Source organism: Rhinolophus ferrumequinum, chromosome 6 (genome assembly GCF_004115265.2).
Source record: "Rhinolophus ferrumequinum isolate MPI-CBG mRhiFer1 chromosome 6, mRhiFer1_v1.p, whole genome shotgun sequence".
NCBI classification, from domain to species: Eukaryota; Metazoa; Chordata; class Mammalia; order Chiroptera; family Rhinolophidae; genus Rhinolophus; species Rhinolophus ferrumequinum.
This window is the reverse complement of record NC_046289.1, coordinates 88,416,825-88,440,758: the sequence shown is the minus strand read 5'-3', so window position 1 is coordinate 88,440,758 and position 23,934 is coordinate 88,416,825. Positions and strand designations below refer to the sequence as shown.

General features: G+C 33.0%; 1 protein-coding gene across 3 annotated transcripts in view; it reads right to left on the bottom strand.

The window, feature by feature from the left end:
- The window catches only part of LRFN5 (leucine rich repeat and fibronectin type III domain containing 5), a 261,831-nt gene that overhangs the window by 107,998 nt on the left and 129,899 nt on the right, over positions 1-23,934 (bottom strand). For all 3 annotated transcript variants that reach the window (XR_004423120.1, XM_033106910.1, XM_033106911.1), the window contains one exon: positions 20,313-20,487. The gene's annotated coding sequence lies outside the window, so the exon portion shown is untranslated. The remainder of the gene's footprint in view (positions 1-20,312; positions 20,488-23,934) is intronic.

Here is a 23,934-nt window from a genome sequence, read left to right as displayed (position 1 = left end):
AGTTGGTGACAGATAAATTACAGGAGTGGGTGACAAGAGGAATTCATAATAACTCTCCTGTTTCTGGCTATGGCAAAGAAATGTAAAAACAGTAGATTTTTCAAAGATGAATTCAATTCCAGATATACTGAACTGGAGGAGCATTTGGGGCATTCAAGTGGATATGCAAAAACAAAATAAAATAAAAAACAAACAAAAAAATCCTGCAAATCCAGGATAGGTATTTAAGGAAAATCTCTGACTAGAAAATAATTACCCATCTTCTTTTGTGCTTGATCCACATTTCTCCTTGGCAGGGTCATCCTTGGGCAGTGTGATTATCTAATTTTGATCTTTTTTTTTTTTAATTTTCATATATTTTATTTAATTTTTTCCTGTTTCCAAGTCTGTCTTGAGCATTTTTTATTAGTTTCATGTGTACAAAACATAGTTATAGCTAGACATTTCAGCCCTCAAAAAGTGATAACACCCCTCCCCCAATCTACTACCCCTCTGGTATCTTATATAACTGTTATAATTCCATTGACTCTATTCCCTATGCTGTATTCCACATCCCATGAATACATATATATATGTATATGTATACATATGAATATATTATATATAATATATATAATATATATATAATTATACTTGACATTCAATATTATTCAGCTTCAGGCGTACAGTGCAGTGGTCAGGCATCTACACCATCCATGACGTGGTCTCCCTAATAAGTCTAGTTTTGATCCTTTCTTTAGGAGTAAGGTAAATGTATATTACGGTCCTGTTTAGGTGAGTCCCAATTGCCCATTGCCTCAGCATACTGTTTGAATTAACAATTGCCCACCTAAAATTGTCCAATTTGGACTATAAATTATAATGTCACCCTACCAGGAGCCAGTGGTCAGAGTACTTATGCCAATAAAATCTACAGGTCCCTTGAATAAATATTCAAGCTTTAGAGACAACAAAAAATGCACCATGATGTGGGCAAATAAAAAGTCTTTTCTAGTAAAATCACATTCCAAAATGTATAATACTATGAAATTTTCTTGGAAGGTAGCTATTTCAAGAATGGAATACATACTCATTATTATGCATGGGGATTTTGCATATCCTAGTGCACAGAGCATTTTCACTCATATCAAACCTGTGTGCTTTACATATGATTTTGGAGAGCATTTACATGTATCATATTGGCTGCAAAAATATAATAATTTGTTGCTCTAGAATATCGGATAACCAAAAGTTAAAGAAACTGTATTCCTTTTTGTGAGGTCTTAAATTCTAAGACTGAGGAGTAATCACTTCTTAGTTGGTAAGTGATATTCACAAGGCTTATCTAGCATTAATTGTCAGGATAGCCTCACCTTTGAATAAAAGATGGCCTACAGATAATACCTCATATGTTGCAGCAATATGACGTGGAAATGGAGATGAAATAAACTTCTTAATGGAAACATAGTATCACCAAAGATACTTTTATTGATAATGAACCCAAGAGAGCTATTGAATTATACTGTTAACAGGAAATATTTTTAAAATGAGATGATTGTGGCATAAACTACCAATCTAAGTGTTAATTAGCCCTTAACCTTTTACTTCCCATATTACAAATGAATAATTATCTGGTGCAAAATTAAATTAAGTAAATGTCACTCTAACATGACAATACACCATTTGGAAAAAGTTTAATCATTATTACCAATTGTACCCTATTGATCTCACTTTATATTGGACATGACTCTTTAGAAGCAAGTGAATCTATTTATGCATGAGACTGATAGACAACTATTTCTGGACTCTTCTCCTAATGTTGACTGATCATTTGCATTTCTACAGAAAATGATGCATAACAGATCTGTTACCACCTTACTTTCAAATTATCATTGAGGTATTTTATAAGCACTGGTTTCCTGATCATCTAAATTATAATTCAATAAAGTTAGAATGGTTCCCAAAAGACATTATAAATAGGTTATCAAATGATCCCTTTAAGGCAAAAACATTATACAGATAATGAGTTGGCTCATAATGCTAAAATTTTCTATTTTCCTAGAGGCCCACACACTTTAAATTAATTTGTAGCAAACAGCATAGCCTCAGAATATGTAGAGCAAAATTTTGCCAATTTTTGTGGAGAAATAGGTAAATCCAAAACAATACCTGAGAATTTTAACACATCTTTTTCTGCTATTAATATACAGAAAAATACAAACTATACAAATTTAATTACATAATGAACAGATAAATCCAATGACTAGATAGTACACAGCAGCCAAAAGTGTTCAGATACAGTCACATCAAGCGCTCAGAAATCATTTCAAAATCCACAGTAGTCCATAAAGCAAGGTCTTAAACACGTTTCAATATAGAATTGTAAAGACTATGGTTCCTGACAAAATGAATTAAGCTTTAAATCAGCCAAAACTGTTATAAAATAAGAAACACTCCTAAATAGCCAATTGGTAAAAGAAAATATAATATAAATAAGAAAATATTTTGAACTGAATGTTGATGAATAGTATGTATTGACTCTAAATTAGTTATTTAAAAAAATTAGCCTTATAGTAATATATTAAGAACCATGCTGGAAGATAGTTAGCAAGAAAATCCATCTCAGGTAGTTAGAAAAACATACACCAAAATAAATCATGGGGAATAGCAAGAAGGGAATATTAGTGATAAAAGATAAAATTAATTGAATAAAAAATAAACATAAACATATCAACAAAACCAATAGTTATACCTTTAAAAAACAAAAGGCATCAATAGTTTGCAGATCACTGGTAAAATTAAGACAAAAAAAAAGTTGTGAATTACCAAGACCAGGAATAAAAAAGGGAACACTACTAGAGAAAATGTAGATATTAAAATAATAAAAGTATATTATGTATAAGTAAACAATATATTTTTAAAAATTTAGCTTAAATGACTGTTTCTAGAAAATACAGAGAATAACTTAGAAAAAAATGGAAAACATGAATAGTCCTATAATCACTAAAGAAGTAGATCCTGTAATTTCAGATCTTCTCCCAATGAGAATTCCAGGTTGATACTTCTTCACTGTTAAGTTCTACAAAACCTTTAAAGAAGAACTCATTTCAATCCTATATCAACACTTCTAGAAAAACAGAAAAAGAGGAAATATTCCCCAAGCATTTTCTGATGCATCATAGCCTTTGAGAATATGTGAAAGGATGATTATCAGAAAATCTCACTCATGAACAGAAGCAAATAACTTTAAAAAATATTAGCAAATCAGATTCAAGAAAACATAAAAAGGATAACATATCATGGTCAATAAAAGTTTGTCCCAGGAATGTAAAGCTACTTCAATGTTGTAAAATCTTAAGTTCATCTTACCAGATGCAGAAAAGAAATGATGCAGGACATATACTAATTATTAAGGTTAAAAATAATCTTAATAGAATTTACAGATAAATTATTAAAATAAAGAGGAAAGTTCAGTGAATTTGCTGGATGCTAAATCAAAATGTAAAACTCTATTGTGCATTCTTTTTTTGATATGGATCAGCCTTCCTAAAAAACTGTGTGTATGTTTAAAGTGACCAAGGTAGTGAAAGTTTGTGGCAATATTCAGAAGAAAAGGAAAGCCCCCCATAACAAACAAACAACCAACAAAAACAAAACAAAACAAAACAAAAAAAACAAGTGAGTCCAGACATCTGGGCCACTATAAACCTAAAGGCAACTTTTGCTTCTATAATGAAACAGAAGTGAGGGGCTAAATTGCGGAGTACAGCTTTTGCCGGTCCTGGATTTAAAGGAGAAAAAAAAAAAAGAGTTTGGAGCTTTAAAAATGGAAATGGCTTTAGTACACATCCCAACATTTTAACAGCAATCAAGAAGGATTACCTCTAAGAACAAGTCTGAATTGCAAAGAGATCAGTCCTCAGAGGAACTCAAGTCAAACTCCAATTGCATTTAAGTAGATAACTGTGATCTTACTTGCCTTTACTTAGTAAAATCTCACCTACTGTGATATCATCCATATACTCACATTATTTTCAGAATTTTTCTTACCCAATATTTGGAACCAAAACTAAAAAAAAAAAAAAAAAAAAAAAAAAAATGAAACAGCCAAATAAAAAGGAAGTATTTCACTTCATAGAAAAAAGTATAAGATACTATTGTAGCAGATGCAAAGCACATCAGCATAATTGATTTATCAGTTACCAGGCACAAACCTTAAGAAAAATTAGTAATATCAGCTAGAAATTAAATGACAAAATTTAGGATTCTGGAAGAAAACTAGAACTTATTAAAAGCTTGAAACAAATTTCAAAACAGAAATTCAAAATTCAATAGATGGGTTTAATAGATTATACATTTTTAAAGAAAAACTAGAAATTTGGAAAACTAGAAGAAAATATCTAGATTAAACATTAAGAGGAACAAGGAGGGGGAATCCATGAAAGAAAATTAAGAGATTTATGGAACATAATGAATACATACTATCTATACCTTACATATAAATGGAATCCCAAAACAACTGACTTCCAGACAACAAGGAAGAAGCAATATTCAAAAATAAAATAAACAATATTTCTTAAAGCTGGGGGAAGGTATCAAGAGATTTAAAAACAAACAAACAAAAATCCTATGAAAACTAGCATGATAAATAAAAAATATATATAGCCCCACTGTCTTAGTTTGCTCAGGCTGCCGTAGCAAAATACCAAAGACTGGGTGGCTCAAACAATGAAAATATTTTCCAGTTTTATTTAGAAATAATTAACATATATCATGATAAGTTTCAGGCATACAGCATGATGGTTTGATTCACATATATTGTGAAATGATTACCACAAAAAGCTCAGCTAATATCCATCATCTCATACAGATATAATAAAAAGAAAAGAAAGAAGAAAAATAAATTCTCCTTGTAATGAGAATTCTTAGGATTTACTCTCTTAATAGCTTTCCGACGTATCACACAGCAGTATTAACTAGTCATCACGTTGTGCATTGCCTCCTTAGCGCTTATCTTTATATTAACTGGAAGTTTGTACCTTGTGATCACCTTCACTCCAATCGTCCTTTCCCTCAACTGTCTACCTCTGGTAAACACAAGTCTTACCTCTTTTACTATGACTCATAAATGTATTTTCTCACAGTTCTGAGGGCTGGGAGTCCGAAATGAGGGTGCCTTCACGGTCAGGTTCTGGTGAGAGCTCTCTTCCTAGTTCTCAAAGCAAGCAACCTTTCTGGTGCCTCTTCATTAAGGTCACTAATACCATCACGAGGAGGACCCCACACTCGTGACCTCATCTAACCTTAATTAACTCCCAAAGGCCCTGCCTCCAAATATCATCACACCGGGGGTTAAGGCTTCAAAATACCAATTTTGGGGGACACAAATATTCAGTCCATAACACTCAGTTGCATCCTAAAACTAAAACAAACACAAGAAGAACATCTAAACAGCAGTGAGAAAAAACATGTTATTTTCCTTCAAAGAAAAAAAAAAAGAATAATAGAAACTAGAAAATAATGAAATTAAATAAAATATACATAAACTTATAATACTATGCCCAGTCAATTTTACTTTAAAAATTAAGGGAAAAATAGAGATTTATGCTTCCAGCTATGGTGAAGTAAGCAGGACTGATACCTCCCACTTATTAAAAAACTGAAAAAATCGGACAAAAATATGATAAAACATCTTTTTGTATATTGGACAACTATTAGCACAAAAATATAATTCCTGAAAGAAAAAAAAGCAATAAGGTTACCCCTAAAATTGCCTTAAGTTTCTCCTGGAGGCAGTTTCCAGGCTGTAACACAGGGAGGGAGTGACCCAAACAGAACCATGCAGTCTTCCTGAGTGTGTAGACAGTGTGTAGACCCCTTTAGGGAGGGGAAAAGTCTACAATATGTCTGCAGATATCAGAAAAAAGGGAGATGAGAGCTCCAGAGAGAGCTCCAGAGATTTGTGGAGTAATCCCCTTGAATCTAGCAACAAACAATGTAAAATTCACTGTGTCTGGCATCCAGTTAAAAATTACCAGGAATGCAAAAGCAAGAAAATACAAACCCCAACCAGGAAAGCTTAATCATTAGAAAAAGACGTGGAAAAGAAAGAGGTAATGAAAATACCAGACAAAGAGACTAAAACATGTATGCTAAAGATGCTCTATAAGCTCAAAAAGTTAAAGGAAAACATGACCATGATGAGGGGAAAAATGGAAGATACACAAAACAGACCACAGGAAAATCCTAGATAGGAAAAATTGCAATATCAAAAGTGAAAGCATGATATTTATAGCAGATTAGACACTGCAGAAGAAATGTTTAGTGAATGTAAAGACACAGCAGTAAAAACTATACAAAGTGAAGCACAGAAAACTGCTAACCACAAAAACAATGAGATGAACAAAAGCAAAAATAAAAAAAATATGTACAGAGCATCAGTGACCTGTGAAACTATCAAGCAGTCTAACATATGCGTAGTTGGAATCCTAGAAAAGTTGCCAAGCAAGAAAGACGTTTAAAGTAACTATGGCTGACATATTTCCAAAGATGACTTAAAAAATCATAAACTGACAGATGGAAAATGCACAACAAACTCCAAGCAAAACAAATCTAAAAAACGACACCAAGGGACAACTGAATAAATTTTCTGCTACACACTGATAAAGGGAAAAACTCCAACACAGCTACAAAAACTTACACATTACATACAGAAGAACATTGGCAAGAATGAGAATATACTTTTTCAGAAACTATGTAAAGATAGTGACAGTGGAGATACATCTTTAAAGTACTAAAAGAAAAAAATGTACAATTAGTGTATAAAAATAATTTAAAAATTAATAATTAAATATGTCTGAAACAAAATCCAAGAAATTCATCACCTGTGGACTTTACACTATTAGAAATATTAAAGAAACTTTTTTTGATAAAAGTAAAATGGTACTTAGAATGAAAGTACATAATATGTAATATAAAAATATTGTATTTAGTGTGTACACCTTTAAAATAGTTGACAGATTAAAGTAAAAATAACAACCATGTGCTAGAGAGTTTATAACATATATAGTAGTAAATCATGACAACAATGAGTGGAATTATAGATATAAACCACTATAAGGTTCTTGCACTATACAGTGACATGGTATAATGCCATTTAAAGATAAACTTTGATAAGTGAAAGATGTATATTTAAACCCTAGAGCAAACTCCAGAAAAATAAAACAGAGGTACAACTATCACTAAAGAAAATAAAATAGAATCATAAATATTCAATTATTCTAAAAGGCAGGAAGAGGGGAAAATGAACCAAGGACATATGATAAAAATAGAGAAGTAGTAGCAACATGGAAAATTAAAACTCAGCCAGGAAAATAAAATGTACTGATTATATGTAAAATAAAACTCATTAATTTTTTGTTCAGCTTTTTGTTGTTGTTGTTGTTGTTATAAGGACTGGAGTGACAAATTCCAAGTTCTTTACATGTTGGATCTAAAATCTTTTCAGTTTTTTAATCTTTTTTTCCTTTCTCCCAGCTTTACTGAGATGTAATTGACGTATATCACATGATGTAAATTTAAGGTGTACAATGTGATGATTTGATAACACATATTGCAAAATGTTTACCCAAAAAGTATTTTTCACCTCACCTCAGGTAACTATCATTTTGTTGTTGTTGTCGTTGCTATGGTGAGATCATTAAAGTTCTGCTCTCATAGCTGTTTTCAAGTATACAATACGGAATTGTTAACTATAGTCACCATGCTGTGCATTAGCACCTTGGGACTTACTCATCTTATAACTGAAAGCTGTACCATTTGCCCAACATCTCATCTTCCCCACCCCTCAGCCCCAGCCACCAGAAATTTAGTTTCTATGAGTTTGACGTTTTTAGATTCCACATATCAGGGAGATCATACAGTATTTATCCTTACCTGTCAGTCTATTAAATGTAGCTATTCCAGTTGGAAGATTAAATTTGCATTTTGATTAATGACTAATATTAGAAACTTTCTGTATGTTTACTGTCCTTTTAGATATTTTTTTCATGTACTGCCCCTTTAAGACTTTGCCCACGGTTGGTTGGTTGGTTGGTTGTTTGGTTGGGTTTTGCTTGTTTGTTTGATCAAATAATCTGCCAGTTTCTCACTGATTCATAAAAGGACTTTATGTATTCTGGATATAAGTCCTGTTTCAATTGTGTCTTACAAATAGCATGTCTTAATTTGTGATTTTGTCCTTTTTAAATTTCATAATAGATTTTCATTAAAAGAGTCCTTAATTTTAATGTAGTATAATTTATCAGTCTTCTCATAAATTTTATTTAATGACTTTCATGTTATATATAAGAAAACTTCCATAGTCTCAAAATCATGAATATACTGTCTGATGTTATTTCCTAAAAGCTTAATTATTTTGCTTGTGACATTTACGTATATAATCCATTGGGCATTGGTTTTTATATATGATGTAAGGTTAAGATTCATTTTTTCTTACATTAATAGCTATTTGACAAATCAAGGAAAACATTTTCTTTACCCCACTGTTATGCTCTGACATTTTTGCTAAAAATCATGGATATATAGACACAATGTATGACAAATATTGCACAGTATAACAGTGAAATGAAGAGTGTTTTTGGATACTTTGTATGTTCTATCACTCTATTTGGTTGTATCTGTACTTATTATACCATACTGGCATAGCTTTATAACTTTTGATACCTGATAGTGCCCATCCTCCAAAGTTGTTGTATTTCAAAATATTTCATGATTTTCATGGCCACGTTTTATTACAAACACAGTAGTCATTAACTTAAAGTCATGAACTTTACCTTCATATTTACCTTGTTCTTTATTCCTTCCTCTATCTCCATTTTTCTAACATAGTTTTATTTCCTTTTAGTATTTCCTTTATTGTTGGGTAGGCTGTTGACATATTTGCTTTCTTTAGTCTGCTGACATATTTCCTGTTTTTGTTTATTTAAAAATGTCTTCAGTTTGTCTTCATTTTTCTCCATATATGCAGCTCTGTTAATATTTGAATGCACATTGTATCATCGTGTACACTGGAAGGAACTGACACCTTGATTATTAAGAAATATTCCTCTTAATCTCTTACATTGTTTGTTCTGAAACCTATGTTGAATGATAGTCTTGCTTTCTTCTGGTGAGCATTTACATGATACATCTTTCTCACCTTTTTGCTATTACTCTATTTGCATTTTTAAATTTATAGTGGCTCTCTTTCAGGGGAAATATTGTTGGGTGTTGCTTTAATATTCAATTTGATAATTTCTGCCTTTTAATTGCAGTGTTCAGACCATTTTAACAGTTTCATTAAAGGAGAGAAAAATATAACAATGGTCACACGATCTCTATTTCCATTCACTATTATAACAGATCTCCTAACCTGTTCAATTAGATAATGAAAATATAAGAGACATTTTAATAATACTATTTTATTTATATTATAAATAAAATTATGTAAATGCAGGAACAACTACAACCTATGAAAATGAGTAAGAATTCAGCAAAGTTGCTTAGAAGACAATGATAAAAACCAACAATAGCATATCGACACAATTAATTGAAAATGTTACATTTTAAAAGCCCAATGCAAACACACAAAAACATTGCTTAACGTGAAGAAATAGAAACGTAAGATATATAAGGAAAAATGTATAAAACATTATAATAGGACCTGGAAAAGACCACTAATAGATTTTATACTCAATATTAAAAGAATTAAAACAAAATATTTCTTCCCAAACTAAAATAAACATTAAATGTGACTCCAATAAAATTTACAACATGATATTTCACCAAACCTGTCTACTCCCAAAATTAAAACAGAGGATAAAGAATAAAGAGCCAACATTAGTTAAGGCAGTTTTGAAGGAGGAATGGAAAAAGGAGATTCATTCATTTTACAATATGTCAAGACTGATACATAGAATAATTAAATTACAGGTATTTGTGCAGGAATAATGAATAATAAAATAGATAAAATAGAAATAAAATAAAATAGAAAATCAAGAAATATATGTATGCATATATGAAAGTTCGGTGTACGGCAGTTAGAATTGCAGTTCAATGTGAAAAGGGTGGATTATTGAACAAGGACATTTTGGTTGTTTTCAAGTTTTGGTAATTGTGAATATAGCTGCCATACCGATGAGTGTGCAGGTTTTCAGGTGGACATAAATTTTTAACTTCCTTGGGTCAATATCAAGGAGTATGATTGCTAGATCATATAGGTAGAGTACATTTAGTTTTGTAAGGAACTGGCAAACTTCCAAAGTGTCTGTACCATTTTGAATTCTCACCAGTACTATATGCGAGTTCCTTTTGCTCCACAACCTCATCAGCATTTGGTGTCAATGTTACGAATTTTGGGCACTCTAATAGGTGTGTAATGGTATCTCATTGCTTCAATTTGCAGTTCCCTGATGACATTCGAGGTGAAGCATCTTTTCATATGCTTATTTTCCATCTGTACACCCTTTTTGGTGACATGTCTCTTAAGGTTTTTCCCCATTTTTTAAACGTATTTTGTTTGTTTGTTTGTTTTTTGATGACTTTAAGAGCTATTTGTGTATTTTGGGCAATAGTCATTTATCATATATGTCTTTTGCACATATTTTCTCCCTGTCTCCTTGTCTTCTCATTCTCTTGATATTGTACAAAACAAAGTTTTTAATTTTAATGAAGTCCAGCTTACCAATTATTTACATCATTGATTATGTCTTAGGTGTTTTATGTAAAAAACTATCACCCTACCCATGGTCTTCTATGGTTTCTCCTATGTCATTTCCTATGGTTTTATAGTTTTGCATTTTACATTTAGGTTTCTATTACATTTTGAGTTAATTTTTGTAAAAGGTGTAAAATCTGTGTCTAGATCCATTGTTCTGTATGTGGATGTCCAGTTGTTCCAACATCATTTGTTGAACAAACTATCCTTGTTCCACGGTATCACTGTCTTTGCTCCATTGTCAAAAATCAGTTGACTATATTTAAGAGAGTCTATTTCTGAGATCTCTATTCTGTTCCACTGATCTATTTGTCTAGTCTTTCCTAATACTACACTGTCTTGATTACTGCAGCTCTATAGTTAGTTTTGAAGTCAGGGAGCGGCAGTCCACCAACTTTGTTCTTCAATATTGCATGGGCTACTCTGGGTCTTTTGCCTCTCCATATAAACTATATAATCAATTTGTCGATATCCACAAAATAACATGCTGGAAAATTGATTGGGACTAAACTGAATATATATATAGATTAAGTTAACCAAAAATGACAATCTTGACAATATTGAATCCTCCTCCTCAAGAACACCAAGTATCAATATATTTAGTTGTATACTTAGTTGTAACTTGCAATAGAGCTCTTCGTAAACTTCAGAAGTAAAAATATTTGGATCATTTAAACTAAGATACTGTATTTGGGTTTGTGATACAAGATACTAATTTTGAATAATTGTAATCAAACTTATTTTGACATTTATTGTTGTTTTCAGTTTATACTAAACTCCTAGTTATTCAGAATGATTATAGAAGGCTGATTAATTTATGTTCCAGTGAAGTGAAAATTCCTATATATCCGTAAGACAGATTATTAATTTACAAGGAATTGCAGCATTTCAAAATGCACCTAAAACTGAAAAGAAAAACAAGAGGTACATCTGTACAACTAACTATTCCTCATAAGGACTTCCAGTGCCTTGGAGTTGCCATTCTTGTTATTTTTAATGTATCTGATACATAGATTTTTAAAAATAAATCCCTGATATTTGTTTGCTGTTTCTCATGTGAGTATTTTGCATAAAAGTGCATTGCAAAGTATGTAAATAGATGTGCTTTTGGTTATTTGGAGTAGACTAAATTAAAGTTTCTCATATAGCAGTCCATCTTATAACTGAAGTTGCTATTTTATTAATGCCTGGAGTTATTCCAAAACTGACTCAAGAAACATTCTGAGAAACAAAAGATAAAGAAATACCTATTTGAGTGAAACACCTGTCTAGGTAAACAGGACAGACTTGTGAATTTCTGAGGTCTAGAGTTTATGAGAACAAAATATTTACTTGTTCACAAGGGTATCATGTAGCAAAAATAAATTATATGGACAATACCAAGATGATAAGGATGAGCTTTACTTGGGCTTGATGACAGCTGGATTCTCACTTGATGTTTTCTTCAGTACCTTCTTTATTTATCATTACTTTTCATACTGGGACATTACATCCCTTTACATGAATACCCTTGTACCACTGCACAAGGAGTCATATATGTGGATTTTGTCCCAAAATATTTAGAATCAGGAATACCACTTTGATACTGCCCATAAAACATGAGGTATGACCATTAAGTTCGTGAACTCATCCTAGAAAAAGTGCTACATACCTCATTGCTGAATATCACTATGGTCACCTTTGAAGTACTCCCCTTGGGAAGCTATGCACCAACACCAGTGTCCAGTCCACCCTTCAAAGCAATTTTGGAATTCTTTTTCTGGAATGGCCATCAGAGCTGTTGTTGTATTATCCCTCATATCCTGAGTGTTATCAAAATGTCTTCCTTTCAATATTTCCTTTATCGTCAGGTAAAGAAAGAAGTCATTGAGGGCCAGATCAGGTGAGTAGGGAGGGTGTTCCAATATAGTTATTTGTTTTTTGGCTAAAAACTCCCTTGCAGACAGTGTCGTGTGAGCTGGTGCATTATTGTGATGCAAGAGCTATGAATTGTTGGCAAAAAGTTCAGGTCATCTAACTTTTTCATGCATCCTTTTCAGCACTTCCAAATAGTAAACTTGGTTAACTGTCTGTCCAGTTGGTACAAATTCATAATGAATAATACCTCTGATATCAAAAAAGGTTAGCAACATCATTGAAACAAAGTTCGCAAACTTAATTGTCAGACCTCGTATAGCGAAGCATTGTTGAAATTTTTTAAAGAATCAGTCTATACCTTTAATAAGAGCTACTGGTATATTATGACGAATAGAGAACAAATCCAAGAAGTGATTCAGATGTTAAATGTCTTCTGGACTCACAATTATGTGACTCATTCTTAGATACTACTTTCCAGGCTGAGTGTTCACATATAACTACATCAGTCAAATCCATGAATGCCACAGGTCCACTCTTATTATCACTATAATTGTTGTATATTGACTCATTCTTTAATTATATCAACCTAAAATTCTGAGATTCTACAGTTTCATATCAAGATGTGTATAATATTGAAAAATGCTTCATAAAGTAAGCTTGATACAATGAAAACATTATATTAAAATAAATATAATTTTATTTGTATTTCCTGAAAAGAGAACTTTTCAGGTCTCTCTTTCAAGTAGAGAATTCTTGTTATGAACAAGTTTATCTTTCTGTCTCTTTATAAATAATAAATGCATGTTTTCAATCGTGGATTATTTCTATGTTGGAATCATTATTGGAGTATGCACTGAAATAACCTAAGAGGCACTCATTTGCCTGTAATGGAACTCTATCTTCAAGACATAAATAAATAAGCAGGTATTAAAAGGTTATTTGTTTTCCAGATATTAAACAGTATGTTAAGGCTTCAGGATTTAGCATAAGAATCCATATTTGCATGCAAAGTGATCAAAAAGTAAGCCAGGTTCTTATTACGGATTTACAATTGCCTGATACTAAGAAGAACAGCCATCTTTTTAAAAATGTTGCTTTCATAGCAGCAACAAAGTTTTCACCTCAGTTGCCAAATCTTAAATTCCTGATCGTTTATTGTATATTGTAAAAACAGGGGGGGAAATGTGTTTTTATGTGAAGCTGGTCATACCTTAAATATTCCTAACAGTCCAAAGATAAGGTTAATTAGACAAATGGGATCAAGCCACCATTCTGCAAGGTCTGAGTCCTCATCCAGCTTTACATATGTAATCAGGCATGATGAAGAGGTTATCATTTGAGACTAAGTTATACACCACCTGGTGCATATCAATATCCCCAATGGTGTGCTTTCTTTATCCCCTCTCAATGATAAAATATCTTCAATATCTCAATAATAAAATATGAAGAGGTTCTTCAACATTCTAGATATTAGATACTTCTGTGCCAAAACTGTAATATCTAAGTTCAGTGTATTATCTAAATTAGCACTTTTCAAAATCAAGTCTCTAGGTTTTCTTATATTAATGTTTTCAGCTAGTAAGGATACGTCTACAAAGTCCCTGATTTTTTTCACACATCTTTCCATGTAGTGACAACTATCAATTTCATTGTTTTTCCCCTTTATATTACGTCACTAGCAAGATTAAATTAGTGTTTATGATCAATGCAGTATAGATTCTTCCAGTCAGTGAGTTTCTTCACATGGCAAATTATGGATTTTCTTTTAGAAGCCTTTGTACTGTCATGGTTTGCCTTGCTATAACATTCAGTTTCATATTGATGAGAGATGTCTCAGTTTACCCAAAGAATTCTAAATCTGACATATGCCAAAATACCCTTAGCGCAGCTCATGGTGGTATAAGGGAGTATAATTGTGGTATAATGGTGGTATAATTCTGTTGCTTATCAAAGTAACAGAAACAATAACTTAAGCTGAATCTGTACAAACTGGATGTTTTCCAATGGGTTTCATAGCCAGTGTTTTGCAATTAAGATTGTTGCCATGCATCTGATGTCAGCTGCCAGGAGTACTCTCCACATGACATCAATCTCTCCTGGGCATAAATGTAAAGTCATCATTATCTCCTAAAACGAATTATGTATTCAGACCTCTCCCTAGGACACTTCACAGTAAGAACTGTAGTATGAGCAACCCACAGGGCCAACACTTAACAGTAGGCACGGAGAGCAGAGGCCTTTCCACATCAAGTGCTGCCAGCTAAGACACTTTTAGTTTTGGTGTCAGTACTTATGGGCTTTGGGGAGAACTGTGCATTACCTCTCTACCTTCTGGAATATCTACCTAAATGAGACAACACATCAACACATTAACAACAACAGCCTAATGTTGAAACCTATCTCAGAGGTCCTGATGATTCTACTTCTAATCAGTATATTTGCATAATCTCAAATGGAAGTAACCTCTTTTTCCACTGAGTTCACGACTATTTGTGGTTTTTCACCATTACTTATCTTATGGTAGTTCTTTCTGCACTGTAATACCCACACGTCTGCTACTGATGTATAATTATTTCTTAGACAAAAATTCTGGTTGGATTCATTTGTATCTGCTTCATAACAGCAATGACAGGGTTTTGATCCATCACCTATCAGAAAACAAGTCCCTGAAGAATCGTGCTGAGACTAAGAAAAGGAGAGGGCAGCAGTATAAAGGCACAGAAAAAATAAATACCTGATGTGAAGGGTGAGACTGCAATAAAACAGGATCAAACTCTGACAACAGGAAAATACAAACACAAAAATGAAAAGACCTAACAGTCAACACTTAAAAATTCTGTCCCACTGATACCCTTAGAATCTTTCGTTTCTAAAATAAAAGCAAAAGACTGCTCATGTTTTACATGATAGAGAAAGCCTCATCTACATTGTGGACCAATGCCTTGGGTTTAACACTCATATTTAAACATCTGACCACTGTTATTTAACATTCACCATTATCAATATAGAAGTAAAAGAATTTCATGCCACTACTTGCTATTAGTTCTGGAAACAGAGGTCTGGCTCTTGTCAGTAGAATCATAGTTTCAGTAACTTTATAACAAAAGCCATGCCAGTTGTAAGGAAAACTATCCCACTAAGTCACCAAAGAAAAGGCAAAAAAGGAAAAAAAAAAAAAAAAATGGAAGGCAAAGTCAAGCAGTAATTTTCCAGTGTCAATATTTCCTGTCAGTTGCAATTTTCTCTCCCTGATAATCGTGACTTTTTCTCAGATCTCAGAGATTTTCTGTCTCATAAAACACACACACACAAACACACACACACACACACACACGAGCGATTCTGATTCTATGTCTGTGTTCATAGAGCCAAAAGAATAAAAAGGGGTTTCAATAATGAACAAAATGGACATAGACTGTGACCTGATAGTTCTCACAATCTGGAAGGGAAGTCAATTTTAGTTAGACAACTGCACAAAGAGATATAAAATTGTAATGAATTTCAGGTATATAGTACTATGAAACCGTATACAGGTAACCCCCATATAACACGGCGTGTCTATTACACGGTTACACTCTAATACGGTTTGAGAATTAGAAAAATCCCGGAACAACACAGAGCATACAGAGTAGAAGTCAAGATAATGCTGAAGAAAGTTCAGAGGATGAAGATATCTTGTCAAAAAGAAAACGCGCTCGGTTAATGGTGCTTAGTAGTGATGATGAAGAAACCATTATTTAATACATATTAATATGTTATACTTTTGTGAAAATTGCTTTAATAAAGACATTTCTCTTAATTATAAAAAATATAATAGTAGTATGTTTTTGTGTTTTCTTTAATTTTTGGAAACTAACCCCGTTTTTTGTACCAGTTCTTTGTTTCGTATAACACGGATTCGCATAACATGGCATTTTTAGGAACAATAAGAACAGATAATCTGGTCAGGCAGAGGAAGAAATGCTTCCTTCAGAAGTGACTATTGTGTTGACATAGTAGGCAAAAAGCAGTCCGGAGTGGTGATCTCCTTAGGGAGAAACAACCACTTGCAAAGAACTGGGTGGGAGGTCACCAGACAGGGCAGAAGTACCTAAAGGCCTGTGTGCCTGCAATGTAGGAAGGGAAGGGGACATGGTGCTGGATGAGTTGGAGGCATTTAAGAAAAATAATAAAGCATGCAGAGAATGGTGAGCCATGATAAAGAACTCACCCTGCATTCTAAGAGCAATGGTCTCTAGAGAGATATGACATCTCAGTTTTGTGTTCTGTGAATCTCTCTTTGGCTGCCTGAGACATAACAGGTGCATCAGTGGATGTGAGCAATAATTTAGGAAGTCTCTGGAGTAGCTGAGAGATCAAATTATATTATTTGGGACCAGTGTACTGATGGTCCCAAATGGAGAAAAGTGAAAGAATTCGGTAAGGTTTTTTTTTTTTTTTTTTTTGTTAGGTAAATATGACTAGATTAGGTGATAGAATTTGTGGAATGCAGGAGATAGTTGACAAAATGATTCTCATGTTTTCCGGTATACAGTGAAGTCATAGATTGAGCCCAAGAACATCGAAAGAGTATATTCAGAGAGATGACCAAGAGCTTAGTTGGCAACCTGTTAAATTTAAGGCATTTAGGTAATTAGATATACCAAATTGGACATGACTGGCAATGCATACATACATTTGGGAGAATCATAATGTTTGTGTTCTTGGAGAATTTTTCATTCTCTCTTCTTTTCAAAATGAGTACTGCATAATATAGCAGGTTTCCTCTTTGTTCTACTTTTCAGGCTTATTAAACCTAATTCATGGAACTACTTTAGCATTTATAATTAGCATATTACATTGTCTTATAGATAACCCTAATTTTCTAACTGTGTTTTTGTGGCCCAAGTATCTGGTATGATTTCAAGTATATAAATATATACCTAAAGATATTAAACATAAAAAATATCTATAGTGTTGAGTGCATATACACATTTTTAGAACTACCTCATACAGATAATCTAAAAATCAAACAAATTAATGTTTATTAAAAAGTACTGGAAAGTGTCAAATGATATGTTTGTCACTATAAGTGATTAAGGCACTGTCAACTAATTAGTATCAGAGTTGGTCATTTACAAGCCTTAAACACAGGGTAATTTGTTTCAAGAAAATAATAGTATTTTAAATATTATATGTTCAATGTCATTAAGTATACTTTAACATTTAGAAGTCATATCAGTTTTGTAGAGTGGTTATCATTGTTATGTGTACACTAAATTATCTTTAGATACATGTGTATCTATTTACACAGGCATGCACATCTGTTCAGACATTATTTTTGTTTAAAGTAATCAGTGCTTTAGTTAAACAAGAAAGCACAACAAGAAACAGACAAAAGTACTATTTTACTGGACAAGACTAATTGAAAATGCAACAGTAAGAAAAATTACAGTCCTAACAACCCTCAATGGTCCTGCACTAATAACTAATGGATATTCCATTGCCTCTTTATTGTACTACTTCTCCATTCATTACTTCCTCTGAGAAAGTTCCCAGTATTCTATTTACTTTTTTAAAGGGATTTAATGGATGCGCTATGAATTTTCAATGAGCTATTTGAAATTTGAGGAACCTAATTATGAATGTATTTACTTTCTCTTTTTCAGGGTGATTAATTCCATGCAAGAATTTCACCTAATATTACTCCAAAGAAAAAATAGAAAGGGAAAAGGAGATTCTACTTCTACAGACTAATGGACTGGTAATTAAAAAATTGAATTAAGCATTAACTCAGAAGAGATGTTTTCAATACATAAATTATTTCTGTTTAGCCTTCTATTGCCAGGTTAATTAAGTAAATCCTTTGGCCTTGATTATAGCCATTAGTAAATGAAAATGTATTTGAATTCACAAAGTCTTGTGAGTTACACTAGGGAATCTATATCAGTAAATATATTTCCTTCGCTAACAGCTTTCATAAAGTCAGATGTTTTGTTTAGAAAAAGTCGGCCTTATCCATGGAAAACAAAAATTCATTAATTACCTAATTAATTGTTTGGGCAGATAAAAATCTCTGTAGTTTCTGGTGTGGTTGCCTTTAAGAAACAAACCTTATACTTTTCCATATCTTAAAATGTGTGAGATCACCTCAGGCACAGACAGGGTCCTCCATTTCTTTAAGAAAAGTAAAAAAAAATGGGAAATCGAGAATGTCTTCCTCAAGTTGCTTTATTTAATAAAAAGCTCAAGGACCGAAGCCACAAAAGCAATTCTTAAGATAAATGAATAAATCATGTACCAAAGGAGTCAGGTAATAAAATATACATAGAAAAAACCTACACTAAAATAATGACTTCTAATCTATCTTCTGCATACTCAGACTCATCATTTTGTGCTAGTAAGAGTTACAATAAATTAACCACGATATAACCTAATATATCCTTTTTGTTTATGTCTTAATAGTAGTAGTCGTTCTACATTATCTTGAGCACGCTAGCAACAACACACTGGCTGCCTGTTTTAAATCTCATGTAATCCATAGCCTCATGATTCAGAAATAAATTCTTAACAACAGTCTCCATGTTCCCTTAAGGACAGATATTTCTTTTGCTGGCATACTGAAGCCGCAATATGCTACAAAGTAAACTACAGTTATTAAGTATATTCTATCCATTCCCACCAGGAGATCTCAATTGCTAAGCACCAAATTACCAACAGACCCGTCTAGGCTGGATCAAACCTTGCTCTTTGTAAAAATGTACCCATAATCATTTTCTGTGTTGTGACATTTTGATACAAATGCATCCCTAAGAGCAACAAGAGATGACTATATCAAGCATTTGGGAGAAGAATAAAAAAAATAAAAAGAAAAAAGAAAGAAATATGTCAAATTTAAACCAAGTAAACTAGAAAAATGGCAAAACAATAAGATCATTAAGTATGGACCAGGAAAGTCTGGACTTTTTCAGAGAAATTGTCTTTACTTTTCAAATCCTATGAACATAAATAACCATGTAATTATCTGATTGATCTAGTAATAGAAAGCCCAAAGATAGCTATGTAGTTGAGAAATTTGTTTTGGGATGGTATATAGTATATTATGTTATGCATTTTGTAGACTCTTCATGTCCACTGATTTCAATCCATTTTCCCACATGTGTTTTCCCTTTTCTTTAGTTTTTCCAGTATACATATTTCTAGGCCACCGTAAACTATCCTCCAGTGACACAAATACATGTGATCCAATAATCCAAACAACCAGGAAAAGTGCTATTTCTAGCACCATCCCCTTACACTCCACACAGCAAAGGAGACCAAAGTTTCAGAATGAGTGCTCAATTAAGAATCAAAAGACCAAGGACTTTACTCCATCTTCATTAGTCATTAGTCAAGCAACTTTGATAAAATAGCTGGTCTTTCTGAATCTGTTTTATTCCTAGGCAGACATCATTCTTTTAATCTCTCCCATGTCTATTCCTCAAGGCTGTAAATATAAATTATGATAATGTATTGTGAAACAATCCTGAAAAATCCAAGAATTCCATAAAGTTAGAGGTTATTAACATAAAAAGTGATAGATTTTGTATCTCCAGAAAGGCATGAGAAAAAAGAAACAAAATAGTTAGTGATGAATAATTCTGGTTTTAATTAGTACAGTGATTGGCAAGATGTTTAGTAAGCCTTCCCTAAGTGGTTATGAACCCATTGGCAATTATCAAACTGAACGCAATCAACTTACTTCTGGAGGCTGAAGTGTTCCTCAGGGCCGTGAAGAAATCAGCACTCTGCCTGGCTGCTGCAGAAGACGAACAGGGTGAAAGCATCTCCAAAACTGATCCGAGGATAGTGTCAGAAGTCAGACTACTCAGCTACTACTTATCTTCCCAACACTGGACAGAATGGTTACGGCGACTCTTCAAAGGAGACAAGCACACACACACAAAAAGTGTATCAAAATAGGCTTATGAATTATCTTTGAAATATATAGTTGTGTTAACTGTGTGATCAATCTCAAACTGTACCAGGAATATCACTAAATATAATTTAAATAGATTTGCATAATAAGGCTTTCCAGGGGAATGTGCAATATGCTGATTCCAATAGATATGTCAGCATTCTATTTTTCATTTTTGGAAGGCGGCTTCTTATCTCATAACTGAGGATTGTTTAAATAATCAAAAGATATGTAGTTCAATTTTCTTTATAGTACTGCCATTAATTCCAATTGCAGGCTAATGTTAAAAAATTGCCTTTGTCAGCAAATGTTTTAATCATCACCTACTACATACCAGGAACATGACGCTGGGATTACAGCAGTGAATGAATTTCCTAATCCTGCCTTCATGGAGCTAATACTTTTACTTTTACGTTGTGTTCGCTGTATTTTCCTCAATAGAGATAGCTTACTTATGTTAACACATATTTCTATGGCACAGATGTGCCATTTGTACTTTATTTTTCATTTATTAATTTTTTATTATTATTAGTTTCAGGTGTACAAAACAATGTAATAGTTAGACATTTATACCCCCCACAAAGTGGTAACCCCCCTCTCCCAATTTGCTACACCTCTAATGTTGTATATAGCTGTTACAATGCCAATGACTCTATTCCTGTTAGGCCATATTTAGGCCAGGAGCAGAAACCTTATCTTAAAAGCCACCTTGTCTTGCTTTGAATCTTGTACCTGCCAGCTTGTATTTGCCTTAGGCCTGGAAGAAGCTGCCTGGAATGTAGAAACCATCTTCTCCTAACAGCCATCTTGTCTTGCTTTGTACTTTGTACCTACTGGCCTGTGTTTGTCTCCTAGGGGTTTATGATCAGGGGGCCTGGGTGGTCCACGAGGCAGCCTGGGTGGTCCACGAGGCAGACTGGGGGCAGGATGTGGAACCTGAGGGCTTGGTCATGCCCCGAAACCTTTGTTGTGAGAGACAATGCAAGGAAAACCTCCTGAAGCATTGAAGGGGAACTGCCTCCTTCACCCCCCCTATAAAATGCCATACCCCTTTTTGCTTAGGGAGGTTATAGTCTTTTCTAGCCTGACCTCCCGCAGCTCAAACACGCCAAATAAATTCTAATAGACCAATTTTGGTCTCCCGCAACTCATTCTTCCAGCAGTGCCTAAATTCCCTATGCTGTACTCCATTTCCATATATATATATATACATATATATATATATATATATATATATATATATATATATAGTATTATAGTTGACATTCATTATTATTCAGCTTCAGCTTCAGATATACAGTGCAGTGGTCAGGCACCTACACCATCCATGAAGTGGTCTCCCTAATAAGACAAGTGTCCATCACTTGTCTTTACAACATTATTCACAACAAAATCTTTACAACATTATTGATTATATTCCCCAAACTGTCTTTCCTAGCCCCATGGCAATATTGTGACTAATAATTTGTACTTTCTAATCTCTTTACCTAATCTTTTTACCTTCTGTCATTTGTATTTTAACTTCATGTAAGCAGATTGCTGATTTCTACCTATTTCTGAGGGTTCCATGTCAATCTAAATAATAAAAGGCCTAGCTCTTTGAGATACAATATCTAACTTTTTTCCCCTAAGATCTTTATAATAGTACCAATTGATATTCAACCACTATCATTTTAATGATGAAATAGGTTGAATTTTTAAAAATGTTCTTGAAATGAATAAAAGCACTGTAATTTTACTTAGGCTAGGACTTATTTTACCTGCAGAAGCAAAAGTGAAGAATAATACAATTCCAAAGGATAACAGTAAAAACCAGATATAAGATGATACAAAGGCAACTCAGGTTTAGTTTGTTTCTGTTGTTTCCAATTGTAAAGATATGAAAATGATCTTACAAAGCCATAATTTAGGAGGGTGATTATACTGTCCTGAGATACCTGGTAATTAGGACATTATTTTAAGAAGCAAGTTAAGCTACTGCCTAAGTTTATACTGAAATTACTGAGAAACGCTAAAAATCAATATATAGATTAATAGTAATGTTGAACAAAAGTAAATTATAATTTCAAATTATCTTTAGGAATCTGTCAACGAAAGCTATATATTTAAAAATTCATATTTATTATAAAGGAATATGTTTATTATAGAATTACAGAGTAACTCATGACACACACACACACAAACATAAATCGATTGTATGCCCACCACCCTGAGACAGCTATTGTTTGCCTTTTCACTTATTTCCTTCCACGGATATTTTAAATTAATTTTTAAGTTTTTATATGCATGATAAAAATACAAGAAATCTGAAAGTAAATTTCCCTCCAGAGCAAGACACATTCCTCTCAGAAAGAACCAATTTGAGAACATCCTCTTGGAAATATTTCATGCATATATGAGTGTGTATGTGTAGTTTCACACATGTATAAGAACACTATACTATTTTGTCCTGTGCCTTTCATTTATACATCATGGAGATCATTTGCTGTCTTCTATTATCAGCCCATCCATTCTAAGCAGTGAGTACCTATCACATGCATACAAAATAATCTACTCAGAATGTGCTCCAACTGAAAATTAGCAAATTTCCAGGATTTTGTTATTATAAAATTATATAGTCAACATCCTTATATATAGAGGGTGGCAAAAATTGTATACACATTTTAAGACAGGAAAAAAAAAAAACTGTATTACAATTACACTGATGGTAACCACTTTGAGCACCTCTTGTAACTGCAGAAGTCAATTCTGTGTGACTTATATTCATCTTTTGTTATTGGTGTACAAGCATATTGAGTATTACAATTTTAATATAGTTTCTTAAAATGTGTATATGTTTTTTTGGCACCCTCTGCATGCCTCTGTGAATACACGCACAATAAATTCCTAGAAATAAAATATTTAGACCAAGAAGCCTCATTGTTTTTGAACCTCTGATTATGTTCCGTTCTCTGTAGTAAGGAGGTAGTATAAAGCAAGAGTTAACTTGAATTTATAGTTATGTTTTATCTCATAGCATTATGAGAACAAAGCATAAATATCTTCAATGTTCATTCTAAACAAAAAAAGGGGGGATTGACGATCAACAGTGTTTCCATGTCTTCATTTTGACATGAAGAACATAGTGACTGGTACAATCTGATTTGAATTCTAATTCCCCAGAGAAAGTTATTTTTATATATCCTTACATTGTACATTAATGATAACAACATTTTCCTTTGATAACATCATCTTTTATTAAGCACTTAGTATGTGCCACCTACCAAAACCATGTAATATCTAAATCCATTCTCTCAACAATCAAATGAGGTGAATACATATTCCTATATTCTGCAATAAGATGCAGGGAGGGAAATATGTCAACTAACCTTGGGCAAGGTCATCGACCCAGTACCTGGCAAAGCTG